This window comes from Mus musculus, chromosome 16, assembly GCF_000001635.26.
Source record: "Mus musculus strain C57BL/6J chromosome 16, GRCm38.p6 C57BL/6J".
Lineage (NCBI taxonomy): Eukaryota > Metazoa > Chordata > Mammalia > Rodentia > Muridae > Mus > Mus musculus.
In genome coordinates, this window is record NC_000082.6 from 30,976,641 (window position 1) to 31,001,722 (window position 25,082).

Consider the following 25,082-nt stretch of genomic DNA (forward strand, 5'->3'; position numbering starts at 1 on the left):
GGGGGAGGAGGAGGAGAAATGCCTTTCCACGTCACACTAGGTCTGCTCTGGTTAGCAAGGACTACTTCTGCAGGGCCTGATTTGTGGGGAAACAGCTGGACAGAAACCAGAGTCTACACAGCAATGAACTGCAGACCTACTTCAGTTGGGGTCCGCAGGATGCACGTACACTATCTAGACCGGCACCCCTGGGGTCATCCTGCTGAGACTTACAGTGTCCCCAGCATCTTGGGCTCACCTTTCCTTTATTCCTGATGCTTGTCACAGCCTTTAAGGACTTGCTGCCTCCCATTTCCTGGCTTTCCTTTATGGTGACAGTGTCCTTTTAGAGGTAGTATTTATATGCTCCTACAAGGCTTCTGATTAATGCCAGGCAGTGTTTCCCTGCTTGTAGCCTTTAGTGTCGGTTGGAACCACACAGGTACTGATTCTAGTGCGGGTAAGGACTGCTTTAAGCTAAATATGAGTTCTTTACATCCAGTATCTCACTTGTCATTATTAGATAAAGTGACAGAAAATAACCATGAGTTACTTTAATCACTGATAACTCCACAAGGCTTTTGTGGAGACCAAAAGGACCGTCATTTGTTATCTACTAGTGTTCTTTATAGAGGGAGAACTGTGATTTACTGTGCACTCCTTCCCCTTCGCCTCTCCCAGGCGATTAACCATCTCCAGTTGGCTGTGCCTCAGAGTGGCATCCAGGTCTGTAGGCTGAACATTTACAGAGCACAGCCAATCAGCCTGGGGTGGGGGAGGAGCCCATAGAAGGTCTGCTAACAACTCAGTGCAACTCAGGTGTGACCCCTGCTGGCAGTGAGTGCTACTGCAGTCCTGCTGTACATAGCACAGGAAGGTTAGGGAGGGTCAGGGAGGGCTGTCCAGGAAGCTAGGGCAGGGTAGGTGAGAGCAGCAACCCAGTTTTAACTTGAAGCCTCATTTGTTTCCCCACTGCTCAGCTACCTCCAAATCAGGACCCAAGTGTGTGCCCCCATCCTGAGCCCCCAAGAGAGGGATCCTCCCCCATTTACTCTCCTGGGTCAGGTTAGAACCTCCAGGCTCTCCCCTGGAAGGATAGGGAGAATGGCAAGGAGATGCTCAGAGAGCCCTGGTCAACCAGCCACAGACCAAAGATAAACTGCTCCTGGCTGGTAATAAAATTAGAGACTCCTTAGGGTCCTTTTCTGTTGGTAACAGGATTAGGAAATAAATCCCCAACACATGGGGCATCTGCCCCGTGCCTTGCGGAAGACAGCGCTCGGTTCTGTTTGCCTAGTGCAGCCTTCACTTTGCAGCTTCCCTGTGGCAAGGCGGCATGCTGTCTCCTCCCAACTTTCAGAGGGAAGGAAGGGCTGTGGGCTCTAGGGTATACTTAACAAGGACTGTCAGGACTAAACCTCACCAGTCTTTCTGAGCCTCCCACTTCAAACTGACCAGCAAGGCTTCATAATCTCATATCCTCACGAGACAGGCATGGTGAGAACACCACCTCAGTTTTTAAATGGGAGAATTTAAACCCTGATATGAAACATTGCCAAACTCATTTTCCACAGTGGGGCTCCCTTGTCCAGTGGGTGCTAGCCAGTGCTGGGATGAGGGAGCAGGGGTTGGGGGGAGAGGTTCTGTGTACAGCAAATAAGACTAATGCTATATAGCTTTATACAGTTGAATCACATCAACTTTAATACACGTTGAAAATGGTCCTGCCCAAGGAAGACAGTTCTAAGGGCGCTCTGCACACCACTCTCCACGATGAGTCTCACTCCTCACTCCACAGATCAGACACCACAGTCAAGATCCTGGAGACCCACAGAGGCAGCCCTGGAGAGCCACAAATACAAGTGCAATCATAGGCCTCTCCTGTCAGTTCATTTCCCTTCGCTAAATGCAATCATGTACCGAAAACAGTTCTGCAGAGATGCTAGCCAGAAATGCACAAATTACATGTATAAAAATATACAACCAGATATACCCAAGTGTTTGGAATTAGGCACAACTGGCGCCTTTCTCAAGCACATCCAACTAACTGCTAACTCTCTCCCCCTCATTTGCCATTTAGTAAAATATTTCTTTGTTTAAAGAACTATATCTGTTTGTAAAACATATTCAAAGTGAAACTCAATCTATTCTTCCAGTTCTCTCTTTCTTACATCTGTCCCTGATAAATATCTCTGCGTATGTGCCTACAGGAGACACACACGCACGCGAATGCGCACACACACACACACACACACACACACACACACACACACACACACACGAAACATGCTGTGCTTCACCCTAGGGAAGCAAAGCCAGGATTTCTTTCTATAACAACTGTTAAAGCACTCCTGAGTGATACGAAGGCTGTGGCACAGCAAGCCTGGCACGGTGACGAGCCTCATCTGCAGTACACTCTTCACCACAGCCCCAAAGTATATTTCCAAAATACTGACCAGGCAATGAAGTCTTAACTAAAAATGGCCAGATCTAGAATTAGAAAACACCCTGTCTGGCGATTCTCCTAATCTGTCTCTGCACTATAGCAGATGCCACCATGTTGTAGATCTACACTCCTGGACAGCAGCCCCATTCAAAAGGCCTGTGCTCGCTCTCACCTGCCGGATGCTCTCCATGCCAGGAGCAGGGGGATCCGTATTCACTCCCTAGGGCTGCTGGACCAAAGTGCAACCTGCTGGATGGTTTAAACAACAGGAATTCCTCGGCCTACAGCTCAGGCTCCTGAGATCCTGCCCAGGCCTCTGGCTATGTCTGGTGGCTAACTGATGATCTTGGCCCTTTCTTTATTTGATGGAGGCAAAGCCCCGATTTCTGCCTTCACTTCCACGTGGCATTCCCCTGTTCTGAGTGCCTGCTGTAATTTCTTCTTTCTATAAGGGCAACAGTTGTATTGGATCACAATCTGCTCTACTGAGCTCACCTCAGCTAAGGACATGGGCAATGATTCTCTCCCCCAGTAAAGTCTGAAGTAGGACATCAACATAGAAGCCACTGGGAGATAAGGGGGCCAGGATGGGAGAGAGAGGAAGAGAGAGAAATGGAAGGAGGGAGAGACAGGCTGGGACTTAACCAACTTTTGGCTGGGCTTCCATGAATCCCACCAGCTAGTCTAGTTCTCTTGGGGTAGATGTTTGATGGCATCAGCATTTCCTAAGAAGGGGTGCACCTGTCATGGAGACTGGATTTCAGGGAAGAGACATAGTAGTAGTGGCCACTCAGGATATTCCTGCATCATTCCCTCCTCATACGTACACCACTTTGGCTGCCAACTTCATAATGATACATTTTTCTCAAAGAAACCTGCTGTCTTCAGGCTGGTGAGGCTGACAGACAAGGCTAATACATGCTGTCCCCAGAGAGCAGGGGAGCTATATTATCTCAGTTACCACAGAATAGAATTCTCCAAAATACACACTCAATTTAAAGTAGAAGTGAAATGGCCTGACGCTGCTTCCTGAGGGGAAATGTGTAAATATGGCTACTATTTACCCGCCTACTTGCGTAGTTTTTGTTCAAACAGAGCGTGCCTGCTGCATACGCAGAGAAACTGTTGAGACTGGCTGGAGATACCCTCGGAACTGATATCTTGCCCGCTGTACTCGGCACTACAGTTGCTGCGTATGTGCTGTGCAAATGCCTCGGTGCCGAGACTAATCCATAATCAGTACCAGCTCAGCCAATGTGAGCGTGGAGTCATTGTGTCTTAAAGCCGACAAGACCATTTCTCACTGAGCAGAGGATGGCAGCAAGGCTCAAAGGTATCTAGGTACAGCCTGGCAAAAGCCTTGTGTGATCCGTGGAACACTGGGTCAACACGGGCTGAGGCTAACTGGATGCCCCAGACTCCTGGACCATCAGCCCACATCAACCCACACTCCTGAGCAAGACAGAGGCAGTCCATGACGCCCACCCACTTGCCAGGAACATGCACACATGAACACAGGCATGCACCTCTCGGCTCCATTAAGCAGAGCATGAGTTTTGGAGTCTGATCTAACATCCTGGAAAAGGGACTGGTCCCTTTTGAGCCTTGCTTCCTGTATGATGGGAACACATCTGGGGGTTGCTGAGAAAGAGCTCTCAGGTGCCCTCACGCAGGGTCTGGCCAAAGTTGGTTCTTGGTCCATGGGACTTCCTGATATTTTCTCTTGCCATAGTAAGGGTAGAATCTTCCCGAGAGAACCTCTGTCTGACTAGACACACAGGATCTAAACAGAGGTGAATTTACAGCTGGGGCTCTGACAACCCCACTTCTTTCTCCACTTCTGACAAGTCTGTAAGAAGTCGATGTAATTTCTCCTGGAATAGCTGGTCTGCTAAGGGACATTAACACTTGCTATGTGCTGAGACTTGTTCAGAGGTTCTTACACATTTTAATTTTCAATTTTTCTACAAGAGGGTATCATCCTGACTCCTACCTGACCGATGTGGAAACTGAAGTACAAAGACAGCCTGTCAAAGCCTCAGCATTACGTGGCAGTGGAGAATGGATTCAAGGGCAGGCTGTGAAGCCCCAGCACCCATGTCTTACCCCCAGCGCTGATGCTGTGTTTGTGAAGCCTCTCTCTCTCTCTCTCTCTCTCTCTCTCTCTCTCTCTCTCTCTCTCTCTCTCTCTCTCTCTCTCACTGATTTGGCCACACACACGTACTTACCTTTTATTTAACTTTCTGCTTCACTTTCTAATCATTTACTGAACAAACTACAGACCTAGAGTTTCCTTGGAAGGAACACTACACTATGTCCCCAAGACTCAATGACAAGGCAGGCAGGGACCCAACGATGACTATGCACACTCGAAGAGGACTGTAGGCAGCCCTGACTGTATCCTGAGCTGCTGTGAAAGGCAGCCAAGAGCCAGTAAGGAGCCTTAGCGGCCAGAATAGCACAAGCAAAGATAGTAACATGACCACTGGGCACAGCCTGAGGAGCAGCGAGTCTTTGTCCAACTTGGCTCCAGACTGCAGAGTCGGCGCCAGGCCATGAGGCCTCGAGAGCCAGGCCCAAGGGAGTGAAATTCCACGAACACTCCAAGAGTCAATTAACAGAGTGAGATAAAAATCTGCTGGGGAACCATCTCTGCATTCCGTTCTGTAAGGGTGGCGACTTATCCTGAAAGCTCACCCAGTCCAAACCTCTCAAGGGAAGCTTTATAGTGTGCCACCTTCTGCCGGTAGACCCAAGAATACAGCCAGCCAGACTGGCTCTCCCTAAAACCAGAGCCACGTTTGTGCACCCATGATGGAGGGAGGGTCTGAGGTCCCAAGGATGACCTCTGCCTGGAGAGCTGGGAAAAGATTCCTGCACCTCCTGACGCCAGACTCAAGTTCTCTTCATATCCTGCATGTCATAAGGCTCACAGATGTGGGGCATCTGTTCTGCACACAGTGCTGGCTGGGATCTGAGGAAAAGAAGAGGATGGGGCACTCAGCAGTGAGCACTCTGGATGGGGCACTCAGCAATGAGCACTCTGGATGGGGCACTCAGCAATGAGCACTCTGGATGGGGCACTCAGCAATGAGCACTCAGGATGGGGCACTCAAAACCAATTCTTGCCCCAGGCTCTACTCCCCGACCCAGACTGCTGACTAGGAATTCTCTAGCACCTGATATGCATTTATCTCCCAAAGCCTATGTGTTACACACCCATGTCAGAAGCAAGAAATGTGTGTGTTAGTTACCATGCCGGAAGAACTTTGCATGCTCCATAATGAAGATGAGAACTAGACACAAGTTTCAATGAGCTCAAATGTCACAGATCCTTAAGACAGAGCGGCATAGAACCTCCGATCTGTCACTACCCAAGCTATAGATCTGTATCTTGACTACACATTCTTGACTACACACCTGGCCCAGAGGCTTCTTCTCACCCTAGGAATGCTGGGAAAGAAAGAGAAAAGACACAGCAGGTGATCTGCGGACAAACAACTCAAGCAGCAGATAGTCTTAGGAAAGGATGCAGAGATTCACTGGAGTCAGGCAACTGGAAATCTACAGAGCAATGAGGTGTTACTGCCCACACATCAGGCCAGCACAACCAGACAATGACAGCCGAGCTCGAGTGGGCAGGAAAGAGGTGGTTGTATAGACTGCTAATATAAAGGAAAATTATTATGGTCTATGGGATGAACAATCTGGAAACACCTATCAAAATTATAAATCTACCTACCCTTCAGCTCAATATTCTATGGAATCTACCCCTGGGAAATAAAAACAGTAATTCACAAAGACACACAAGCACATTTATAAATAATGGCATTACTTATACATTAAATAAAAAACCAGAAGCAAAGTGAATGCCCACGGAAATAAGAATGACTGAATAAAATATAGACTACCTTACTATAGAATAAATAAGAATGAAATATGAGGTGTGCCTGCTCACTCCGGAGATGTTTCATGAAGTATCGATGAGCCAGCAAGGCAACTCTCAGGGACAGTGAGTGATTAATGTGACTCCAGCTGAGTTACTTTAAAGGAGCTTGCACGAGTGCGTTGTGTGTTTTTAAATGATTGGCTGTAGATGGTAAATAATTCTTATAATGAGTTATGTGGATGGGAAGAAGGGAAGGGGCTTCCAGACAACAGGAGACGAAGGCATCTGCTCCCCAGCCCCTCACACTCCACGAAGGCAGTTGCTCTTTGCCAACTGCTTCCACTGTCTGCAAGGTTCTCCTGATTCCAGACATGAGATGTCATCCCTCCTATGTTCTCTCCTCTCACATGAGCATCTGGAAGGAAGAGCCACAGCCCTGACAGCGCAGATGTCCTCAGTCAGCACTTCCAACAGCAACCACTGTACCCCTACGCCAGCAGCATCTGCACGTGGAAGCCAAAGCAGCAAACACAGGGGTCCCTGACTTCTCCCACTCTGAGGTTTCTGCTGGACCCAGTTCTCACGGGCAGCCACTGTTACAGGCCATAGGGAAAAGCACTAATTAGAGGCTTCAGTGTATAAGGATGGCCACCCAGGGCCACAGTACTCAGGGAGATGCTCTCTAGCCTCTGTGCCCCTGTCTCCTAAGAGTGACACTGGAAACTGTGGGGAGGAGTTTCCTCTGATCTGACAACTCATCTATTTTCTGGAAACTGTGTCCTCAAGAGAGTTCCTTCTCTCACTGCTGAACTCTCTCCTCAGGAACCTACTTTCAGGGAATGCTTGCAAGGCGCTCTCGCTCTCCCTCCCCGCCTCCCCGAACAGGCACAGCGATTCTACTACCTCGGCTTTCTCATCTTAGCTCAACAGCACTATTCTTCCCACAGGCAGATGCTGGGTACCTCCTCCAGGGCAGCTGCTCCTTCTTAGAGAAATAGCCATTTGGACAGGATGCAGGCACACTCCTCAAGGAACACTCATGCCACCCCCAAAAGTGTGCAGGAGTCATGGGATTGTGTGGAGTGGGCAAGGACAGTCCTAAAGGCCTGTCTGAAACCTCAATGGAAAAGCCCATCCTTTGAAGAAAGCTGACTACCCCCCAACTGCTGTCACAGACCATGGATGGATACAGCTGCATCCAGCCAGGACTCCCTCCCACCCTTCTCTGGCACCAAGGACCAAGGCTGTTTTCATCCCCAACACAGATCTTCCTGGAGAAATAATGCTTTATGGTCCATGCTACACCACACCACCACTGAGTCTGCACAGCCATGACTCATAGGAAAGACACAAGGAGGAACGGCCTGATGCAAGCGTGCTGGCCCCCAGAAGACAGGCAGAAGGCAGCTCCTTTACAACCACTGCTGAGGCGCTGCAGGCCAGCACCCAGGACTGGGCAGGCGAGCACCTTCACAGACTGGCCTAGGCCTTCAGGGCTACACCCCGGAGGCTGGAAAGGGAGTTGGGAACCTCAGTGACTTAAGCCCATTCAGCAGGCAAGAGGCTGGGCATGGAGACTTTCCTAGACAAGGATGACAGTGGGTCCCTGGTGGTGGAGATGAGGCGTCCAGTCTCAGTCCCCTCACTGCAGTGCCATCTGAGGAGTTGTAGCTCTTCTTCAAGGCGTTGCTGGCAGGCCCACAATGCCAGTTCCCACCTTGCAGTCTCAGTTGTTTTGATAAAACAGAGACAACACCTATGTAATAAGAGAGACAAACTATCCAGCAAGGAGAGCCACATCATCACTAGTGGAACCATAGGATTCTCTGTAAATATGATCTCATTATTTCTGCTGAACACAGGCAATTAGAGGTGTTCTGTGAGAGCCGGGTGGCTGGGTTGCTGGCATCAAACAGCCGGGACTGGACGATGGCACTGACTTCCTTCTAGTGAGATGAAAGGAGGGAGCTGGGAACCGGGTGAGGATTGAAGGCACTGAGATCCAAGGCAGCTCCCAGCCCCCTCTCCCGGGTAGGTGCCAGGCACCGGACACAAGCAGCGTCTCCAGCCACCACGGAGCAGAGCCCATGAGCAGACCTCAAAGGGCTGCTTCATCCTCACTACCCTAGAACACTGCTGAGTCTAGCGAATGCCTCTTTTGTTCCGCGCAGCACAGAACTCACAAACACTTTTAAACTCTCCTGTGTTTTCCTAGCTGTTTGTTCTTTTCTCAGAGGTCCTCAGAGCACTGGAAGCTTCCAAGAACAATAGCTAGGGAGCCTGCTCTGCAGTTGCAACAACAAGGCAAGGGCCCCAGCTGAAGGAGAAAAGACGGGAGGGGTCATTGGCTGGCCAGCAGGCTGCTTAGGGACAACTGTGGCAGCAGGCTCTGTCCCTGGCTCTCAGACCCTCAGGGTGGGAAGTTCCTGCTGCGCCTGCAGGATTCCTGCCGGAGGACTGGGGCGCTGGCAGCTTCTCTAGGCTCATGTTCCAGTCAACACTCACATGGTCGGTCTCTCTTCTTTCAGAAAGTGAAAAGTTTAGATTTCTAAGGCAAACATCAAGGCCCCAAGGACAGAATGATCCGCTCATGGGAGGACTGAACCATGACCAGCGAAGGTCAGTCCCATACTCCCGGGGAGGGGAGCCCCAACATCTGCCCTCTCTGCTGCTTCAGGGCCTCTACCAGCCTGAGACAAGCTTGATACAGAGTCTTGGCCCTGCCTGGAGTCCTGGCTCTACCTTATCAGGGACTTGGGCTGGTCTTAGGAGGGTGTATGTATAACCCATGTCTTTATTTTCTCATCAGGAAAATGGGGCAATGTTAATATCAATTCTGTACTAGCTGTGAAGAAGTGCACCTACATAGGAAGTGCTGAGCATGGACACCTAGCAATGTTACATATGCTATAGGCATCTGTGGCGCTCCGACCACTATCCCAACAGTGTTTCTCCTAATGGGCCTGGGTCCACAAGCAGTGCCCATGGAAGAAGCCCTTGATACCTACTGCCTTAGGCTCACTCCCTTCAGGATGCTCTGGATCCCCTTGTCAAGGCTCCGGGTGCTGAGGGGCAGGATGGGGCCAGCTCCGAGCAGCTCTTGTGACTGGAGAGAGTGGAGGTCAAGGCGTGCCTGGCACAGCCCGCACATGTCCCTCACTGTGCCCCATGGACTCACTTCTCTGACCTGCAGTCACACTACCTGCTCCTGCTCTGCCACTGCTCCTGGGTAAGTGTCTGAGCAGCTTTGTGGCAGGTGCTGGAGGCTGGGTCACAGTTTGATGGCTGTGAATTATTCTTCCAGAGCTCTGAGCCTCTCCTTTGGGGGGCTAAAGGCCTAGAGACCACACCATTCCCAGCTCAGACCACCTGTGCCTCTTGTATGTGTTTGTTTATTTATTTTAGTATGCATGTAGTATGAGAATGGCGGATCTCAGATCAGTGACTAGCCGCAGACTGTCCCATGCTTGGCACTCTGTAACATAACAGGGATGAAGGCTACAGAGGGATGAGAAGGGTTGGTTTCTCCAATCCTTCTCTAAAGACCATGCTCGATTCCACAGGAAGATCTGGAGAATTTGAAGAGGCAACTGCCAGTACCAAACCCCACAAAGTTGCCCAGAAAAGCTTAAGGAGGAAGTCTTTATCTTACATGACTGACGACTGACAGGGTGTAAGGAACCTGACTAGACGCCTCATGAGCATGCTAACCTGGGCAGACACGCTCCCCGGCATCATGGCACCAGGGAAATAAGAACAGTTGGTGTCAGAGGCAGGATCTGGGGCTGAGTCAGGAGCTCAGCATCTCCCTAGCTCTACAAAAGACCATGGAGGAGGAGGAGGAGGAGGAGGAGGAGGAGGAGGAGGAGGAGGAGGAGGAGGAGGAGGAGGAGGAGGAGGAGAAGGAGGAGGAAGAGGAGGAGGAGGAGGAGGAGGAGGAGAAGGAGGAGAAGGAGGAGGAAGAGGAGGAGGAGGAGGAGGAGGAGGAGGAGGAGAAGGAGGAGGAAGAGGAAGAGGAGGAGGAGGAGGAGGAGGAGGAGGAGGAGGGAGACCTTGACTCTATCTTCTCACTCTCGATCAATGAGAAAGGAGCTGGGGAGCTGGGGAGATGGCTCAGCAGGTAAGAGCACCCGACTGCTTTTCCGAAGGTCCCGAGTTCAAATCCCAGCAACCACATGGTGGCTTACAACCATCCCTAACGAGATCTGACTCCCTCTTCTGGTGTGTCTGAAGACAGCTACAGTGTACTTACATATAATAAATAAATAAATCTTAAAAAAAAAAAAAAGAAAGAAAAAGGAGCTGGGCTGGCTGCTGGGCTGGAAGCTGTCTACATTCTCATTTAGAGGTGACAGTCCATCATTCTACTGGATGGGACTGAGGACCAGATCCAGTCAGCTCGAACAAGTTCCACCAAAATATGTGAGACAAACTGTAAAAGCCTTTCTTCTTCCCGAGTGCTGAACAATGCTAAAGGTAAGGAAAGAATAGATCCCCGCTGCTCAGTACACAAGCCTCTACTCTCTAGAGCAAAAGCTGCCTGACACTTGCCAGTGGCACCCACTCCCCAGGACTGCCTCAGCTGAAGGTAGACATTGCCTCTTCAACCACAAACAGGTCACTGGCTGACCCGCCCTCCAAACCCACCACCTTCCAAGGGGGCTAATGCAATTAGAGTGGGACTGGTCTATATCAGTCATTCCTCTTCCAACTGCTGAGGTTTAGGGGATTCTGGGAGAGCATGAGGTACCACTACTGCTGGAATCATTAGCATCTCTGTAACAGAGAACTCTCTGTGACTCCTCTGGAGGCAGATGAAGATGAGTGAGCGCAGAGGCGTAAGGGCTGTCTGTGTCTGAAGACACTCGTCAGCTGAATTATTAATGGACTCGCAGCACTGCTCAAGTTTCCGGTGACAGGTGGCTTGGTGAGCTGATAGTTCTGAGACCAATTAAGCATGATACTAGATTTCAAGGCAGGGCTGCAAACCATGTCTTAAAACACCAGAACCCACGGCAGGAAGCCCACAGCCTGCCTTTCTGGACACTGGCATGCTCACTGCTGGAGAGTAAGGCTTCTAGGTGCTGGTTGCTGGCCTGGATGTAACCAAGAGCACACAAATCAGATAGTCCTTCAAAAGCCTGTGGCTCTTTGACTCCACAGGTCCTAGAGCCTTAAATGTCATGGGACAGAAGGGATCTGTGTCTAAAAAAAAAAAAAAAAAAAGAAAAAGAAAAATTCAATGCATTAGCTACCTTTATGTTACTGTGATAAAACGCATGCCCAAAAGCAACTGTGGAAGAAAGAGTGTTTTGGTTCACGGCTCCATATGGATTAAGAGTCTGTCATAGCTGTGGGAAACACGGAACACAGTGCCAGAAGCAGGACGCTGTAAGAAGATCAGTCACATCTTCAACCACAAGCATCAGGCAGAGAGAAAACTGGGCATGTGACCAGGTTGTGAACTCTCAAAACACTCCCCTGGCACGTGCTTCTTCCAGCCAGGCCACACCACCTCACCAAACAGTGCCACCAGCTGAGGACCAAAGGTTCAAATGTCTAAGCCTCTGGGGACACTGTCTTTCAAACCACCACAACTCAGAAAAAGTTATCCAATAAACCTAGGCAGGACTGTGTACCTAAGAGCTTCACAGTCTTTACTGCACGTCACGAGAGGGGAATAACACACACACACACATATGCACACATGCATGCACACACACGCATGCACACACCACACATACATGCATGCACACACCACACACACACACATGCACACATCACACATACACGCATGCACACACCACACACACACATGCACACACCACACATACACACATGCACACACCACACACACACACATACTACACACACACACACACACACACACACACACACACACACGCGCGCACACACACCACACACACACATGCACACACACCACACACACACACACACACACACACACACACACACACACACCATCTACACACATGCATGCACGTACACAGACTTCCATGTTCAAATGATCTAAAATCATTTGACTACAGACTAAAAATAGAAGAAAAAAGCCAGTACTGTATTGAATGCAGGACTTCATTCTTGTCTTTACTCTGAACAATCTAACAACAGCTACAGAGCACTGCTCCCATGCTGAGTATTGTAAGTACCTTCAGATGACTTCGTGTGTGGGTGGGGTGGGGAGTGGCTAAGTCATAAGCAAAAGGGATGCCATTTTGCATAAGTAAGGGACTTGGACAGCCATGGGCTTTAGCGCCCATGTATATAGTATGGTGGTAACTGGACATAGCCCCAGCCTCCCAGGCTTATTTGATCAGGAAATCCTATTTTCTCCCCACAGCATGATCTGTAACTGGGGCTCCTTGGACTCACTTTGAGAAGTGTAGGTGCAGAGCACAGACTTTAGTTTGCACATGGAGTGAGAGGGCCAAGTACAACACAGACCCTTCTCCTAAGTGACAGGAAGAGCACAAAAGTTGCCGCCTCCTCCTGCGTAGATACGGGACCAGAAAGATGGGGTTGCTGTTTGTTAAAGGCTAATGCCATCATTGGAACACTCTTGCTAAGTCATGGGTGGCCTTCATCTGGTACCTGTACCCTGAATGGGTAATCTTAGGGTTTTATTGCTGTGAAGAGACACCATGGCCAGCAACTCTTATAAAAGAAAATATTTAATTGGAGCTCGCTTACAGTTTCAGAGGTTTAGTCCATTATCAGTGTGGCAGCATGCAGACAGACATGGTGCTGAAGGAACTGAGAGTTCTATGTCTTGATCCACAGGCAGTAGTAGGAGACTGTGTGCCACATTGGGCCTAGCTTGAGCATAAGACTTTATGCTTTTCCCCTGCAGTGACACACTTCCTCCAACAAGGTCACACCTCCTGATAGTGCCATTCCCTATGGCCAAGCATTCAAACACACGGATCTATGGGGACCATTCTGATTCAAGCCACAAAAGGGCAGACGTCATTAGGAACCATTATGTCCTCTGTAGGCTCATGGGTTGAATGTTTGACCCTCAACTTGTGTGTGACACTATTTTGAAGACTGTGAACCATCACAGGTAGGGACTGGCTGGCAGCAGTCAGGCACTAGGGTTGGTCATACCTGCCAGTGTTTCAGCCTGTTTTCTCTGCTTCCCAAACACCTCAACATAAACAAGCTGCTACTAACACTCCTGCCACCACAGAAGACGTTACCTCTGCTATCTTGCCTCCTCTGAAATGACCGTGAAACCCCTCTGAAAGTGTAAGCCAAAATACTGGTCCTCCCTGGACTGCTCCTGACAAGTATTGTGTCATAGCATGGAGGGAAGCAGACCTAGAAAAGTCTCTGCCAGGGATGAAGATAGCCAGTGGCTGAGAAAGCCTGAGTAGTGTTTGAGTCTCTGAGAGAGAACACACTAAGCTGGCTGATGACTTTATCCTTTTCCAAACAAATTTCCATCCTTCCACCACCAATCTTTCTATAATAAAGATGACCCTCCCAGGAGCTGCAGGGTAACAACCAAATGCCTCTGTGTAGTTTGCAAAGACCTCCATGCCTGCCTTTTCTAGCCAGGCCTCAGACCTGCACATCTGACCCCTGGCCCAAACTCTCATAGCCCCAGAATCCCACACAGCCCCCTTTATCCAATATGTCCTTTCTTCCTGACCAACTCTTACCTGCCTTTTAGTTCTCCATCAGCTCCCTGGTCTTTCCTAGGCACCTCTGACCTAATTTGCATCTCACCTAATTTGCATCTCCATTGATCTACGGCCTTGACAGTAGAGACATATGTGCCTCTTCAGGATTTAAAACCCACAACACTGAAGGGCTGGTGCACACACTGAAGGGCTGTGTGCACACTGAAGGGCTCCACACCATCACTAACACCTCACAAACTTGAGCAGCTGTCCCTTTGCAGCCAGCTGTCCTGAGCAGAGCAGATACATAGCATTTAGCTATTGATAGCATGGCTATTTCTGCAGCAAAACTCACAAATCAGCAGTCACAAAAATGGCTTTGAAATCTGCTGCAGCAGGGAAATGCATCTCTGTGAGCTCCACACAGGAGAAGAGTCTCCCAGGAAGCCCGACTCCAGTCACTGCCATGCTCTGCCCTCAGCTGTAGCCACACATCAATCATTCAAGTGAGAATCGGGTGCCTCCTCTTAAAAAGACTGCCCTGCCCCATGAGTGTGAGTATCACTAGTGAGCCTAGCACACCCAAACTACTTTTCCCATAAAAGATGTTAACAGGTCACCATCATAGGGGAAAGGAAATGTGCTGGATGGATGTGTGGCCCTCCTTCTAGATTTATGACTTTGTACAAATTCTGTAAAATGGGGCCATTCTCTCTCCTGCCCATCCTCCATGGCTCTCAGCAAACAGAGGCAACAATGAAGAGACAGATGTCCAGAGTGGGGTCAGCACCCAGCAGGGCAAAGAGCATGATGCTGGGAACTGGTGAGGCACAGAAGAGCCTCTGCGAGGGCCGAGGACCTCACTCACAAGAAAGCAAGAATTCAGGGGGCAATTGTACAATCTGTTACATGGGAGGGGACAAGGAGAGCAAGGGATGGAGAACAGGGCTCTGGGTCAGAAGGCCACAGTTTCAATCCTGGACACATATTTACAGGTTGAGACACATGGATGTCTTATTTCTGGACACACATTTATGGGTTGAGACACATGGATGTCTGTCTTATTTCTGTCTTTCTGTACCTCTGCATCCCCCTCCGCTGTAATATGGGGACTGGAACACTGTTGACCTCATGGAGTTGGGCTACCATCTGAGTGCTTGGGACAGTGACTGTCCTGTGTGATGCAGCCATTAAGTACAAGTTGTCATTGCTACAAAGTAGGTTCTGCTCAGGACCAGGGAACAGAGGGCTTTGGGGGCACTAACGGCATCAGCCTTCACTGGGACGATGCTTAGAGCCTTCTCAAAATAAGTAAGAGCTGAAAGCCAGGGCAATGCCATGTTCTCATTCTTCCTTTTCTTAGAGGCTTGGAACTGATACCACCCTGGAGAGGCCCTAAAATCCTTAGACACCACCACTACCAACAACAATGGTGTTAGAGGCGCACGGGGGTGCAGCACAAGGGTATATAGTACTTGAAGGCTTGTGAAAAGCAATCTGCTCATCACTAAAGTTCAATCACCAATAGACACGGCAATGGAGACAGACTTCTGGGCAGGTAGTGAGCACCAGGTGGGTTTATTTCAGAGCCAAACAGTCCTGAAACATACAATAAACCATGACGCTCATCTTAGCAATGAAGAACACAAATGAAGACTGTCCAGATTGTCTGATTGGTGCCAGGACATGATGTCAAGTTCAACTGTCAAACTGCTTGGACTGCATCTAGGACATTGGGTATGCACACCTCTGGATGTGTAGAGAAGGCCTGTCCCAGATGTGGGCACAGCCATCCCATAGGCTGGGGCCCCACCAGTGCCAGAATCTTCTTTCTCTGCTTCTCAGCCACAGACCAACTTGGCCCTAGACCCCTCCCTGATGTGTCATGCTGAACCCATGAGCCAAAATAAGTCTTTCCTCCCCTAAGTTGCTTCTCTCAGTATTTGGTCACATGCATGATCATCTTCCTGTCAAAGCTGATTTCTCGTTAATGAATTCAGAAGCAGTTACATTCTACAAGCTGAACCCTTCCTTTGAGTTCTAGTGTGAAAATAATTTTAAGACTGTGTCATCCCAAAGCCCTGCCTGGGGTAACGAGGAATGCAGATGGTGGTGGCCCTGTCCCTGGGGCCCTGTAGAAACCAGGCAGCTCACAGAGGAGGAGTGTGAGGACGGCAGCGGAAGCTGGGCCCTTCCTGCTGAGCTGGCAGATGGCTGCTGGGACAAAGAGGAAAATTAATTTTCCTGAATGGCACCGAGTTATAGCAGCTGACATCTGCAGGAAGAAGGCTTGGCCAGCCCTGGGGAGGGAAGAAGGCTTTTTCCCCTACTGTAAGAATTCTGTAGGCATCAAAAGATCTGGAAATGCTGTAGGCAAATGTGACCAATGCCATTAGTAAAGAGAGCATGTCTTAAGTGGCAGCACCTAGTGGGCTCTAAAACACATCTATACCATGAAGATCAGTTGTTCCACCTCTAGCATTTTAAGCATTTCATGTTTAAGCAACTCTGCAGCAGACAGTAATCACAGGTAAATGTCTACTGTTTTAAAGGCCCTTTTTGATTACAGACAGGTCACCGATTTGCACTGGCTCTTTGGACCCAATACCCTTACCTTTCCAGTACCCACCCAGCACTCATGCTGGCATTCCTTTTGTACTGGCTGGTTTTATGTGTCAACTTGTCACAGGCTGGAGTTATCATAGAGAAAGGAGCTTCAGTTGAAGAAATGCCTCCATGAGATCCAACTATAAGGCATTTTTTCAATTAGTGATCAAGAGGGGATGGCCCATTGTGGGTGGTGCCATCCCTGGGCTGGTAGTCCTGGGTTCTATAAGAGAGCAGGCTGAGCAAGCCAGGGGAAGCAAGCCAGTAAAGAACATCCCTCCATGGCCTCTGCATCAGCTCCTGCTTCCTGACCTGCTTGAGTTCCAGTCCTGACTTCCTTTGGTGATGAACAGCAATGTGGGAAGTGTAAGCTGAATAAACCCTTTCCTTCCAACTTGCTTGTTGGTCATGATGTTTGTGCAGGAGTAGAAACCCTGACTAAGACACCTGTAGACACATGACAAATTATGAATTCAGCTCAGCATCCCCTGAGAAGCGCACTGGTACAGATAATGTCCAGAGCACACTTGGGTTAAGTGGCTAGGTCAAAGCCATCCACGCAAGTAGGTGAGTGGACAGGCCGGAGTTCAAGTCCAAGCAGTCTGACTCCAGCCCCTGCCTTGACTTCCCCACTGGGCTTAGGGCATCCCCTCAGCAAAAGTCTGAGAAAAGAGAGGGAGTAACCCAGCTTCTAAAATGGCAGCCTGGCTCTTCCTCTATAAGAGCTAAGAGCTCTCCCCTCTGCCCCAACTCCCGGAACCTCCCAGCAGGCCAGGCTCCAAGGCCACTGGAGAACAAAGCCACACCAAAATTCTGTGCCCCAAGCCTGAGATTTTGAAGACCTCTGGAGATTACTCTAGACCAGTGCTCTCAATCTTCCTAGCGCTACAGCCCTTTAATACAGCTCCTCATGTTGTGGTGACTCCCAACCATCACATTATTCTATTGGTACTTCACATCTGTAATTTGGCTACAATTATGAATCATAATATAAATATATGATATGCAGGATATCTGATTATCTAATCCCTGTGAAAGGTGTTTGACCCCAAAAGGGGTCCTGACTCACAGGCTGAGAACCACTGGTCTAGATACACACGTATCTAGGGTTTTACTTAATTTCTATTCCAATATAAAATTCACATTAAATGACTACTGAGGTACTTAGTAGTCTCAGAGCAGCCACAGAAAACAGCAAACCCCTAGAAGGTATACCACGTGTCCCAAGGCCTTGAATTCCGCTGTCAGGAAGCTCTGGGGAGCAGGGCTCCTAGAATAACAGCGACCAAAAGGCACTGCTCATATCTGGCCGGAAACCCAGATGGCATCTGTCCTGCCCAGGCAGCGGGGAAGGAAGAGGGCAGCATGGTGGAGTTGGTGGCTTGGGGAACTGTGACAAGACTTGCTTTATGGTCCTGTGGGAATGGTCAAGCTAGTCCATCGACCAGAGAAATGACAGAACCACAGGAAACCTGATTCTATTTTATCTTTCAAGCAGAGAAGAGAATACAAGCGAGGAATGGAAAATGGGCTGTGCAGTGGGCAGCCATGTCTTGGTAAAACTTAACAGATCCAAACCTCTCTTTAGATATTGCCAACCCACTGCTTTCTTCTTCCACCCCTTTCTCCTGACAGCCTCTGACATCCTGAAGTCCTCGCTGGTCCTTGCACCAAGCACAAGTGGATTGGGACCATGAGTGATTGACCTTCCCTGCCCAGCAGGCCTCAAGCATAGGCTTGTGGAGGTGAGTGTTGCTGTGAATGTACACACATTGGTGTATCTGGAACTGACCAGTCAGCCTCCAGGAAGCCAGGATGGGGCTCAGGAAATAAACTCAGAGCAGCCGCTATGGGAAGCCCCGGCAAAGGACAACCCAGAGAAAGCCTCCCCAGGGAGAAGTGCAGACATGATCCATGTGACCTCAGAGCACACACATGAGGATAATGAGCAGCAGACACAGGCAAGCAGACTTTCATATTTATTCCAGAGAAATGCATTCTCATGAACTTGTCCAGCAATAAAATAATGGACTGCTTCAGAAGTGACCAGGTCTTCATAGTGGAAGGTGATTAAGCCAAGGCCTGACAAATCATGGACGCTGCAGGGGAGGTTCTAACACGAGAAAAGATGTTCTCAGGTATCCCATTCCCAAGACTATAATGCTACGGAGGGAGGCAGCTCGGCCTGGTGGCTCACACCTATAATCCTAGTGCTGAGGCAGGAGAATTGCTGCAAGTTTGAGGCCACCCAGGGATACATAATGAGTTCCTGACCAGCTGTATACAGAGTCTGGGCTATTCTCTCTCAAAAGCAACAATATCTATCTTTCCCTTTCTAGGAAAAAAGAAAAGAGGCTGAACAGGAAGGAAATACTTGAGTCACTCTACCCAAATCAACCCCCCACCTCCTCCTACATCAGTCAGGGAGGGGCACCAGGTTTGGTGACAGGAGGGAGGCAAGAAGGCAAAGCTCCAGCAGCTGCCATCTCCAGGCTGTGACACGCTGGCACCACCCCCCCTCCAGGCTGTGACACGCTGGCACCCCCCCCCCCGAGAAAACCCACGCTGGTTCTGAGCATACACTCAAACTTTGACACCAGGATGGAAAGATTACAGAACAGATTTCACTTTGGGGCGGGGGGGTGGGGGGGCGGTAGGAAAGAGCCAAAAAGAGCCAAATGAGGTTTCTTAAAGAGGCTTCTATCCACAGCAAATCCTTTTACCTTGGAAGATTGAGGATGGGAGGACAGGCAGATGAGGGGACAGACAGATGGGTAAGATGCAGGTGGATAGACAGACTGGCACATGAAGGGACAATTGAGAAATGATGTGGGTGGATGGACAGACAGACAGCTAGATGAGGGGACAAATCAAATGGGTAAGATGCAGGTGGATGGACAGACAGATGACTGGATGGATGGGTGGATAAGTTGCAAGCAGAAATCATTATAATGCATCCATAATGGTAAGAGATGTTTTAATTCAAGGCACACTGCACACAGAACAATGTCCTCTGGTGTGGGACCATGAAAGGCAGCCTGTTTTGGTTGAGCGAGGCTTGCTCTGGAGACCCAGTAGAAAACTCTACAAGGGAAGGAACAGTGAGCCACATTCCCAGAGACAGGTGCCTGACACCACAGAGCCCCCAACTCCATAATTCTGTGACTGTCAGTCATGCAGACAAAGCCCCAAGCTCCTGGCATTCTAGCTAGACTCCACCCTCAGTTACCTGACAGTAGCCAGGTATGCTCCTCCCCACAGCAACTGCAAGGTAGCCCATCCCACTATAAAAGGGGCTGCTTGGCCTCTCCTCTCTCCCTTAAGCTCTCACCTTTCTTACTCTCTAGCTCTCCTTTTCCTTCTCTCTTCCCCCCTTCTCTCCACGTGGACATGGCTGGCCCCTCTCTTTCTTTTACCATTTCTCTCTCTGCCTTTCTACAATAAAGCTCTAAAACCATTGGCTGTCTCTGCTCATCAAGGCCTGCCCTGCTTGAACAATAGACCTTCCCCTAAAGAGCCACATCTAACCTCCTGCAGGAAGGCCTTCCTGAGCTCCAGCCATGGACTGGACCAAGGACTCTCGCCTGCATGGGAACCACCTAGCAGCCCCTCTCTCCCTGCCCTCTCCCCCCTTCGGCCTCTAGGCTGACTGAGCCACCCCCGGGGCCTCCACTTTGTTCTCAGTTCTTCCAAGACATACAGCAGCGTCTGGGATGTCTGAGACTGAGAACCTGTTATCTCTGGCTTCCGTGAGGCCCAGAAACCTCCGACTGGCCCCGTGGACTAGGTCTGTGGCTTCACACAGCCAGACACCCACCAGGGGCCACATGGAGAACATGCAGCAGTCCTCTGGGTCCGCCCACGCAGAGCACTGGAACTCTGGCAGGATGCAGGTTCTCTCCCACCCACTTTGTTCCCCCATGCCCGCTGCCCCACACTCTAGTAGACGTTATGCATGGCCTTATACTTGGATACAGTTCATGTTCAAGCCCTCAGCACTGACATTTCTTGATGTTCTAACTCCCAGGAATAAGTGAGACCAGCCATGTACACACTCTAATTCCACACTGATCACACCACCACCAGAGAGCAGTGAGGAAAAGCAATCAAAATGGTTTTGCTGTAGAGACACGGAATGGCTGGAGTAAAATATGGCTCTCCCAAATGACCAAGGAGAGGTGTGAGGTCATTACATAAGGCCCAGACACCAGGGCAGAGGCTAGAATGCTATTAATTGTTCTAATGAAAGACCATTATCCTTGCATGTAGCTACATACTACAAATCCCAAATGGGGACTCATTTCCCCAGGATGGAAACTAACTGGATATGAGGCTACCAGGCCTCTCAAATCTAGTTTCCTTATTCAGGAAACACAGAAAAGAGCCCAGGAATGCCCTTTACCCAGAGGCCAGGGGCCTAGGACATTCTTATTATCAAAGCTGAGCTGGCAATGACGTTTGGGGCCCATGCCCATATACATGATGTGCATCAGTGGGCCCAGGCTGCACAGGCCTCTGCATCAGTGGTGAGTGGGGATGAGAAGCAGAGCTCACGTGGCTGCTGCATCCTCCACCACTTCTCTCCCCTCCCTTCCGATGGGCTCCTCTCCTCCCCTCCTCCCCATCAGGCCTTCACCCTTCTCAAAGCATCTTCAGACTCAAGCACAATTGAAAGATGCTCATGGAAGACTAACATAGGCAGGATAGATGGAGGGTCTGATGACTTACCCTTTATTTTCTTCTAGAATTACATTCCTGGAAAGGAATTTTGCTTGGTTTGGTGCTTTCTTATTAGTTAAGTCTGAGGTTACTTGGAAAAACATCTAATGGAATATTTAAAACTTATCAATCAGATCCAACAACTGTTTCAAGAAATAGGAGAAAACATTTGAAGAACCCAAACAAGTCAATGTGGCCTCAGAAACCATCAGTGTAGAATCTGAGATCAGTTAGCTAACTGAGGCATCCAAGAGCCCAGGCCAAGCGTGGCAGCGAGAGCCAGCTTTATACCAGATCCACCTGGCAGTGGCCAGGCTCCATCTGGCACACCAGTAGGCTCTGTTTGGCTAGTAAATTGCTTGCTTAATTGTTAATATTTAAACATTCCCAACAGAGATTTCTAATCTCCTTAAAAGAAAAATCAGATGTGACAACACTGTGCTAATATTCATGTAAAAAAAAAAATCAAACAACAACAACCCACTCCAAAACAACCCCCAAACCAAAAAACCATTCAACAACCAGGCCATAGAAAGACTTTCAATCAATTTCTTTCCTCCCCTTCTCCTTCATGATTCATTTTTTTCCCCTTAAATTTTCAAGAACTTGTATTACTTCCTGGAGGTATTTTCTTGAAACTACACTGTTCCAGGCTGTATCGTGAGTTATGATTCACAGAAGGCCCATCCTGCCTGTTATAATAAGTTACATTTACCATATTATCGTGTGTGTGTGTGTGTGTGTGTGTGTGTGTGTGTGTGTGTGTGTGTTAATCCTGGGCATCAATCAGATATTCTCTCATTTTATAGTAACCCATACTCCATGCCCTCTGATCTTTGGTGTGGGACTGGGGATCTTGCAGCCTGGTCTGTACAGGTGGCTGGGAGGCACCTGCACGATACAGCCAGTCACACACAGACCTGCTCTGTGCCCCACAGAGCTCCCTTGGATCTGGCTAGCAAAGGCAGATCTGACACTGTTCCCAGCCATGTCAGGCTATGTTATCTCCTTCTTTCCCTGGCACGCACAGGTGGGTGTACATACACACACACACACACACACACACACACACACACACACACACACACCTCCAACCTTTTATGCTGCCTAGGCTGTTAACACAGTTCACCAGTGAGATATTTATTTGACAAATGGAAACAGACAGCCTTCTGCTATGTAGAAGCTGCAGTATTTGCCCAGGCCCTCTTCCCAGTGAAGCGAACTGGAGAAAGATTTCCCTGCTAGGCTATAGACCTCTGGAGGACAGGTCCAGTTTCTTTGCATAGCCAGACCTCCACAAATGCCTAATAAGTTTTCTATTTAAACTCAAAGCCCAACTCTGTAAGTGCATTTCTTGGCTAATACAACCAGCAGAGAGATGGAGGAAGGAAGGAAGAAAGTTCACCCAGTTCTTTGCGTTTTGGAGGCAGACTATACAAGTGACGGCCACTTGGCAAAGTTTGCAGTCCCTATAGCAGCCCGTCTCTGTGGCTCACCAAGGCAGACCTCTGACCCGTGGTTCTGGCATGCTGCTGACACTTGTTTCTACCCATTTCTCACAGCTACAGTGGGAGAGCTGAGGCAGGGATACATCACAAAGCTTCAATAACTCATGGCTCTGGAAACTTAAATGTGTGGCACCATTTATGGCTGGGATCTGGTGAGGGCCTCGTGGCAGCAGACAGCATTACAGTAGAGGGTGTGTGTGTGTGTGTGTGTGTATATGAATGAGACATCCTAAAAGCAAGATTATAAAGTAGCAACAAAATATAATTTTATAGCCGGGCGTGGTGGCTCAGGCCTTTAATCCCAGCACTTGGGAGGCAGAGGCAGGCGGATTTCTAGGTTTGAGGCCAGCCTGGTCTACAGAGTGAGTTCCAGGACAGCCAGGGCTATACAGAGAAACCCTGTCTCAAAAAGCCTAAATAAATAAATAAATAAATAAATAAATAAATAATTTTATGGCTGGGGGGGGGTCACCACAACGTGAGGGACTGTATTAAAGGGCCTCAGCTCTAGGAAGGTTGAGAGCTACCAACTTAAGACGTGTTTTAGGATTCAGTAATGGCGAAGCCCTGATGATCTGGTGGAGAAGCCTTCCCAGTCTACCCATGCCCATCTCTCAGCAGCACAGGCAGATGTCAGCCCTCCCAGGTCCTGTGACTTTGGATGGCATCTGGATGCTCCCAGCTTACACAGAGGACTCAGTCGTCACAGGGCACAACTGTTAGATCTAGGGGGGAAACCCCCATCCAATTCCTGATTCGGTGTGCACCCAAAAAATCATGAAGGACCATCTCTTGATGTAATTACATGAGGACGTTTAATTACGGAGCTCCGGACCAACATGTATCCTACACAGGAGATAACGGATGTCGGCCACAAGGTTTGAAAGCTAGGGGTTTTTATGGGGTAAGGGGCTTAGGGGTGTGGAATTCAGCATAGCGACACACTATTGGCTTATTCAAACATTAACAGAGAGGGCATCAGGACTTTGTTCCTGTGGGCTGGGGGCTTATCTTTGTTCACATAGCAACCAGTTGATGTATGACTTTACCTGGCGCCAAGGGGCAATAGACAGAGGGTAGATTCTGGCCAGATGGTGTTGACTTAGATAATATAGCCCTGTTGGTCCTTGCATACTTTTTTATCTCTACAGTCAAGATGTTCTTAGGAATGACTTAACAACAGCCCTGCCCTGGCATGCCTGGGGGCTGTGGGCTCCTAAACTCACAAGTTACAATATTTTATCTTCCTTCACAACCACATCAACAACAGCTTTTACTTGGGGTCTCTTAGATACCATTTTTTCCCTTTTAAAACTCCTCTTCCATAACAGCAAAAAAAAAAAAATAGCCTCACAATAGACACAGTAGACTTTCAACCTCTCCCAACGCAGCTCTATCCCAGACCTTCTTAAAGTCCTTCCTACAGTACTGCCTCCAGACCAGACCAGTTGCTAACCAGTTTTCTTTCAAAAGATCTCCATGGAAAAAATCGACATGTCCCCACTCTTTCACTCAGATTTAATTCTATCAGAAATTGGTTGGCTCAATCTCAGGATGGACCAAGGTACAGAAACTCATCTGCTGGTGCCAGGGGTGGGGAAAAACTGATCTTTTATCTACATGTCCTAGTTTACAAATGCTAAGGGAAGCGGGCGTGGTGGCCTTTAATCCCAGCACTTGGGAGGCAGAGGCAGGCGGATTTCTGAGTTCAAGGCCAGCCTGGTCTACATAGAGAGACCCAGTCAAAACAAAAAACAAAACAAAACAAAACAAAAAAAACCAAACAAATGCTAAGGGAAGGGGTGGGAGGCTGACAGAAGGTGTGTCAGGAAGCTTCCCAGAAGAAGTACCAGTCACGTGAGCATCCTGACACACAGCAATGCAGGGACACAGAAGGGCAGCAAGTGAGATGTCTCACATCAGCTGAGGAACTGGCAGACTGAACCACAGGGAACACTTAATTGTTCAGCTCTAAGCCAGCACGAGCAGGTAAGTCTTACAAAGAAAAAGACGGAAAACGACATTTTCAGATTGGACAGCATGATGCCTGGGACTGATTTCCGAATCCTCTGTGAGAGACAAAAGTGTGCAGAAAAGGAACGGGACCAGCTGTCAGTCATTCATTCATCATGCCGACACCCTGTGGTAACCGACGGACTAGCCAGAACACAAGGGTGCAGGCCAGGTCTCTATGTGTTAAAAGTTCACCAGAATAAAGTCAGAATTGTTCTGAAAACGAGCAAGGCCCAGGGTGCTCATAGTGTATTGTTCTGTGGACACAAACTTAA

The 25,082-nt window shown here is 49.0% G+C and overlaps 1 protein-coding gene across 3 annotated transcripts in view; it reads right to left on the reverse strand.

The window, feature by feature from the left end:
• Xxylt1 (xyloside xylosyltransferase 1) overlaps positions 1 to 25,082 on the reverse strand; it is a 126,086-nt gene that overhangs the window by 21,294 nt on the left and 79,710 nt on the right. The window lies entirely within an intron of this gene.